Genomic DNA, 7,365 nt, shown 5'->3' on the forward strand with positions numbered 1-7,365 from the left:
TGCACTCAAAAGTTGTAATTTCAAAAAGTTGCATTTTTGCATAAAAAGTTGTCAGACTCTCTAAGGTTGGGATCCACACACTTGGATCAACCAAACATCACTAAGACATCATAAAAACCTATAAAACACAAAACCAAACATTCTACTACCCCTACCGACCATATTGTCCCAATTGGCTTATCAAATTGCCTAATTAGTGACATAGGTTTACATGGTGGGGTCTTTATTGAGTACATGAAACTTGCATAAACACAAGACACTAAGACAAACAGTATGATCATAGTCTTCATCCTCAAAGCCATGATTTTCTTGTTGATGAGGTGTCGCTGCACCATTCTCCCTCTTGATCTTCCCTTTTACTTTGTCAATCGAAGTCGTAAGATCTTTAGTCCACTGGGGGCTTGGTGTATCTTACCTCCTTGACGTGGTGAAGGTCTTTCAATCTTGGTTTCTTGTACTTTACCAGTAGTATTGGCATACGCTTATACTCTAGGTAAAGTAGGGCTAAATGTAGCATCATAAAATTATGACCCTTGCAATTTTCGACTGCATTTGAATCTTTTCATTAGTCGATGAATCCCTCAACCTGATCGGAGACCCAAGACATGCCAAAGCATCAAAAAATTGAATTTTCCATCACCTCGCACTTCCTTTTTGTCACTGCCTATCCTAAATTAGGGTAGGACAGGGGTGTGGTGCCCCTATCCCAGCCATATTTTGGGCCTCCTTTGACCATATCTTGCATTGGACTTGTCAATTGTTGAGTGGGAAAAAATTTCCTATGTCGGCCTAAGATGAAAAATTAGCCAAATACCCCTAATTGGCAAGTATATAAGGAGTATTTCCCCTCCTATTTCCATAAGTTTGAAACCTAAATTAAAATTCAACAAGTGAAATCAAGTCGACCATAAGCATTCAAGCATTCATTTCAAGCATCCATTGAGAATTTTAAGTCTCCTTTCAAGGCTAGGTGTTGCATTCAAGTCAAGGATTCAACCATTGAAGAGGAGATTCCTATCAAAATTCAAGACATCTTATTTCACATATCCTTTCAAGCAAATTCATCAACATTTCCAATTGCATCCCCTTCTTGAGGTGGATTTTACTTCAAACATTTCCTTTCATTTACTTGCAGTATTTTTCAATCACTTGGTTAATTCCAAAATGGGCAAACCCCCAATCCCAACAACATTTTCCTCTCTTTTATATGTGTAGGTTATAGGTGTGCGTTTGTAATTGCAGGTTTAGGCTTCATTTTTAGAGACAAAAAAACCCTTTTCCACACGCAGATTTTTCAGAGGACTAGGTGCAACTTCAACCCAGTCCCAACAAATTTTACTTAGATTTGCAGGGAAGCTTCATCTCAACATTTTACTGTTGATTCCAGGTGCGTGGCTTCATCCCACATCTCTATCTCAAGATATAATTGCTTCTTTGTCATATCTGCACTTAGTCTCAATTTACTTGATTCAACTAGTCTATGATAAAAGAGGGTTAATTTACTCTCTAAATACATTTGAAATTCTCTACAATTCACTTAGCATTCAATCTCTTTCCATTGGGATTGGATCTAGTGAATTTAACCCCTCTTTTAATGTAATATGTGTGAAAATTTGAAGGGAATCCTTTGTGAAACTTTCATCCCTTGTTTGAGGGGATTAAAGCTTTCCACTTGATCTCCCCTCATCTCTTTTCACCATATCACACTTATAAGAACATGAACCTTGTGATCCAATAATATCTCTAAGTTATTTTCTAGAATTGCTAGTCCTTAGGCACAAGAAGATATCAAAGATGGGGGTGATGTGTCAATTTATACAATCCAAAGTGGACAAGGTCATTTCACAAGTTTCATTTTACTTATGTGTTTCAAGTCAATACTATAGTAGGAGAGATCAATCCCATAGGGCACATTTTTTATTAGTAGACATAATAGTGACTATTTTTAATGTGATATGTCTGCCAAATAGAGAGCACCCTTCTTATAGTACCAATATGGTCAAAATATATACAACAAAACCATTTCATCATCATAATTCCCACAACTAAATATTTATTTGTTGCATTAATTTCGTAAATATCATTTTTAGTAAAAAAGGGTAAAAAAATTCATCACAAAGAGAATTACAAAGCAAGATGGGCCAAAATCCCAACAAAGAACAAAATATTAAATACCGCTACCTTCATCAACTAACTGCTCTTACATGTTAGACAATTTCAAAGATAATTGTCCCCTATCCACAAATTTGAACCTTCCCTTCAATCAAAAGCCCATTTGGTTAGACAGTCTGCTACTCCATTCCACTCCCTCGAAATGTGAGTACAAGTAACAAATTCCTAAGACCAACACAACTATAAAATTTGTCTAATGACTAGGGCTAAGTGCCAATTGACATCATCAAACCATTGCTCATTCAACAAATTCACCATAAGTTGTGGATCAAATTCACAAATAATCCTTTTTGCAACTAAGAACACAACCTCTCTCCATGGCATACAAAATGGTAAGAGCCTCAATGTAATTATTTTTATAAAAACCTTTATAAATTGAAAAGATGAACTAAACAAGGCCAAAGCTATCACACCCTACAACACCAGTAGCAACATGACCATGGTTCCCCCTTGAAGACCCATTAGTATTTATCTTCAAAGCCCCTTGAGGAGGAGAGTTCCGTCAACCCATCCGATTAATTTTCCACAAAGGTTGCATGCACCTATTCCTCTGAGCCTGCCTACAGTCCACTCCAAGATTAACTCTTTGAATAGGAAAATTGAATCGATTGTAATATCCATAGGATCCACATTCCCAACAAGATCACACTTTCCCAAGACAATCTCATGAAGTTTGTGAATAATTTTCCACCATAAATGTTGAACAACCATTCAAGCATTTTAAAAAATTTGTTAATTTCATTCCAACCAAATATGTCAAATAATGAAAGTGGGTCCAAAAAACCATGAACCTTGAAAGAAAGAAGTCTTAACCGGAGGATTACCTCAACGATCTGAAGACTCAACCAAAGATGAGACATGCCAATAGGCCTACTTCCAAACTACCCACCAGAGGTGCCAAATCTCCCTAGAGAAAGAGCATTGAAACAAAATATGAGAAATACACTCTTCAATCCTACAACACAACACACACATAGAAGGACCATGGAAATGTTGGCAATTGACACTCATCTGGTAAGGTGAATTACTTTTAGGGTTGTCATTGATGGCAACTCATCTTCAAGTGTTGGTATTTCTCATCTGGATTCATTGTCTTGTAATTTTGCACACATTGAGCCAACCGGTATACACACACTTTGCTTTATTTTTGTTAACCAGTTAGTCTTGGTACCGGTTAAGTATATTTGAGACCCAGTTAAATATAGAACCCAATTCAGGTATTTTGGGACCCCGATAAAATCACTTGTGGAATTTATGGTAACGTGTAGGCCAACATCATATATGATCATCGGGATAATGCATATCATACTTTGTGATTGTTATTGTGAGGATCCGATTATTACTAAGAGGGGGGTGAATAGGTAATAACAGTAAACTGAAATCTTTTACCAATCTACAAATACTTCTCAAAAACAATTCATAACCAGTACTGTAATACCCTAAAAATGATCATCTAAACCATGAGCCCCTAATCTCGACAACATCACCAAGGTCCTAACCAAAGGCAATTAAATAAATCTTGAGCACACAATTAATTCTTTAATAATCAATGTCACATGGAAAATTAATCAACCAATATTAATTAAATATTTATTTAATTAATTGATCATTCCAAATAAATCATTTATAAAACAATTATCTTATTTATTTTATTAAATATCCTAGCATATTTAATTAAATAAATCAATTTGCTACAAATATTCAAAAAAGGAAACAAATCAAGAAAGACGAATTGGAAATTATGAGCACAAATCTTCAAAAAAGGAAATAAATCATCAAAAAGGAATTAATTGACCAAGAAAGAATTAAAAATTGAGAAAAGAAATCAATTGGAGATAATCTTAAAAAACAAATTAAAAATTGATAAATCTCAGAGAAAGCAATTAAAACAATTGAATATTAAAATTGAATGAAATAGAGAATAAATCAGTTTTTCTTGATTTTATCTTAATTTTAGTTCAATTTCCTTTAAAACTGAGAAAAGCATCCAATCACATCAATTCACCTAGATTGTTCTTCCTCTTGAAAAATCTTGACCGCTCATCATCATTTGATCTCAGCCTTTGGTTTCTTTTTGAATTTTCTATAAATTCAGGCTCTCGTCTCTCATTCAAAAATCCTGGAGAATATATTGTTATTATGTTGTTTTTGCTCTAGGTTCATTGAGAATATTGCATACATATTTAGATCATTTATCTCATTTATTGCTTAAATCTTGTTAGATTAATCTTGCATCCATCTAGCTAATATCATGCTCATATAGATTAAATCCTTCGTCTTGGTGTAGTCTAGTCACTGGATTGCTTATACAAATCTGAGAGCAATCTTATACTCGCATCTTTTAGAAGGCAATGGGTCAATTTGTTATGGTTTTCATATTCATGTTTATATATGTCTAACCATGCATGTAATGACTTAATTGAAGTGTTGTGTATTGCAGATACGGATATAGGTCCACTTTTCACACACACAAGTATCGGTATCTACTCAAACAATCACTTAAAACAAATTTACCAAACTACTCATTCATATGTTCATCAATATGTAAACAATGAAATGATATCAAATCCACACATAAACAAATCAACCACCATATGAACACTAAGATTTTTCACGTGGAAACCCAAATGGGAAAAACCACGGAGGGATTTGGTACCCACAAAATTTGCACTCTTTCAAAATGCGCTTGGTTAAGAGCCTAGCTCAGTTAGGAGCTTTACAATAATGCCCAATTAAGAGAAGACCCTATTAGGAGTCACTCGGTGAAGGGATTTTAACCTTATCCCTGTTAGGAACTCTACCCTATTAGAAGTAACCTTGCTAAAGGATTTAAACCCAAATTAATGAGCCACCCAGTGAAGGGATTTACAAGATCAAGACTGTTAGGACCTACCCAGTTAAGGGGTTTTAATACAGTTGTAACTGTTAGGGAACAACAGAAAAATGATCTAGTTTCAGCACTCTCTTCTTGCTATTATAGGTCCATTTCAGCTCCAATCTGCTTCTCTCATTCAGACATCTCAATATGGTTCGGCACACTCTTCTTCTCTAAACATCGTCATACTAAACCTTCTCAAACTAGACCTAAATAAAATTTACAATTAGGTTGGTACATTACCCTAAATTACAATGAATTTACATCATAAATCATATCAGAAATTGCAAATCATTACATTTCATCATACAAATCATTACAACAAATTTCAATACAATTACAGGCGTTGAATGATCATAACACATCACCGCATATTGATCTGATAAGTTGTCAAACTCTTATCACATTTTGCTAAGCACTTCATTGTTTCCCAAGAAATCCACTCCTTGATCATGTTCAAAGAACATCTTATCCATTCACATGGATTCTGACATGTCACCACTAAGTTAAGAACATGAAAAGATTCACCACCAAACCATAAAACATCATTGGTTAAAGATCTTGTTACTGATTCTCAAACCCTACACTGAATATACAACAGTCAATTACAAACATAACTTCCGGTTCTCCAAACATTGTGCGGTTTCAGTCATAGACTTATTATAAATTCATAAGCATACATTCCAAACCGCAATACCTAACTCAACACGGATCTCTACCACAACCATCTCCTTCTTTGTTCCTTCGTACCGGTGAACTGCTACTTAGTAGTTTTGTTGTCCAACTCAATCTATTTACTAGTTAGGCTATACTAATAGACTTAGATGACCTAGATGACATACCAAACATAAAAAAACACGGTTGCCATCAATGACAACACAAATAAGTGATCATAAAACATCATATCACAATTATATCATCACAAACAGTCCACCAATCTCCTCATATCAACATCATCCTTTACCGGTACATCATCATCTCCATAAGTTATGCCAACATGCCAACAGTGATCCAAACACTGACAAGTTTATTTTATTTCATCTTGAGGTTGAGATGTTGAACAAGTTACAAGGGTATTTAAGGGAGATCATTTAGCGGTGGATTTCATATTAGTGGTTATGTGATTTTTGATGTGAATCAGTCAAAGATTGATTGTATGCGATTTGGTTAGCAAGTTGAAGCTTTTGTTCATAGTTTTTTGTGCATAGTCCCAACTAGTAGTAGAACAAAGCAGAACAGAGTATCAGTAAACCGGTTTAGATGAGGTTGTCAGACCTTTAACCTAGAACTTATCCATCATGGTCATATGCATCCTATAAGTTCACTTTTGTATGAAATCATTGTGTAATGTTGTGTAAGTTAGTGAGAATTATGTTTGAGCAGTGAGTTCTAGGCGGTGAGCCTAATTGCATGTGCAATCCCCTCTACGTAATATTTGTATACCTTGATCAAGTATATAGATATTGTGGGCATCAGCCCCACTGTGGTTTTTCCCTTTACAACATTTTCCACGTATAAATATTGGTGTTATGATATTGTTGTTTTGTGTGTTGTTTAGTTTATGCACTTTAATTTTATTTTTTGGCTATCGGTACATAAGCAATAAGTTCAGAAATTCATTTACCGGTAGAAAACTGATTCACCCCCCCCCCCCCCCCCCCCTCAGTGTTCTTGGATTCCAACAATTGGTATCAAGGCCTAGTTCCTTAGAAGAAGTTTAACAACTTGAGGAAGATTCAAAACTTGGAATCAATGGAAACCGATTTGCAGCAACAACTTCAACTTGCTCTTGAGGATCTTGATAATGAGCAGGTGGAAAACAATAAATTGAAGAATGAAATGAGGCAAGCCAGAGAACACGTCATCTCATTACAAGGAAAGCTAGTTGTTCAATCCAAGAGGAAGGAACTCTATGATCAACTGCAAAATCAGATTAGTGATGAGGAAGATGCCTTAAAAGATCAATATCAGAAAATCACTCAGGAGAATACTACCTTGAATAATGAAATGCAAGTCCTAACTATGACAATATGCAAGGACATTGAAGACAGGAAGAAAAATCAATAAAACGTAGCTCAAGCATTGAAGGATAGATTAGGTGAATGCAACAAAATGATACGTGAGAATGACATGTTGAAACTTGAGTTGATTCAGTCTCGAAATAATGAACACGAACTTGAGAGATAGATCATAATCATGAGAGATGACTTGGCCACTACAAATGAGTACAAAGACAATTTCAAAGCCATCTCTGCAAGACTTGATGAATTGCTGAAGAGCCAGAGAGATGCTAATGACAAGAGAGGTCTTGGCTATGA

The sequence above is a fragment of the Cryptomeria japonica genome, chromosome 3 (genome assembly GCF_030272615.1).
Source record: "Cryptomeria japonica chromosome 3, Sugi_1.0, whole genome shotgun sequence".
Taxonomy (NCBI): Eukaryota; Viridiplantae; Streptophyta; class Pinopsida; order Cupressales; family Cupressaceae; genus Cryptomeria; species Cryptomeria japonica.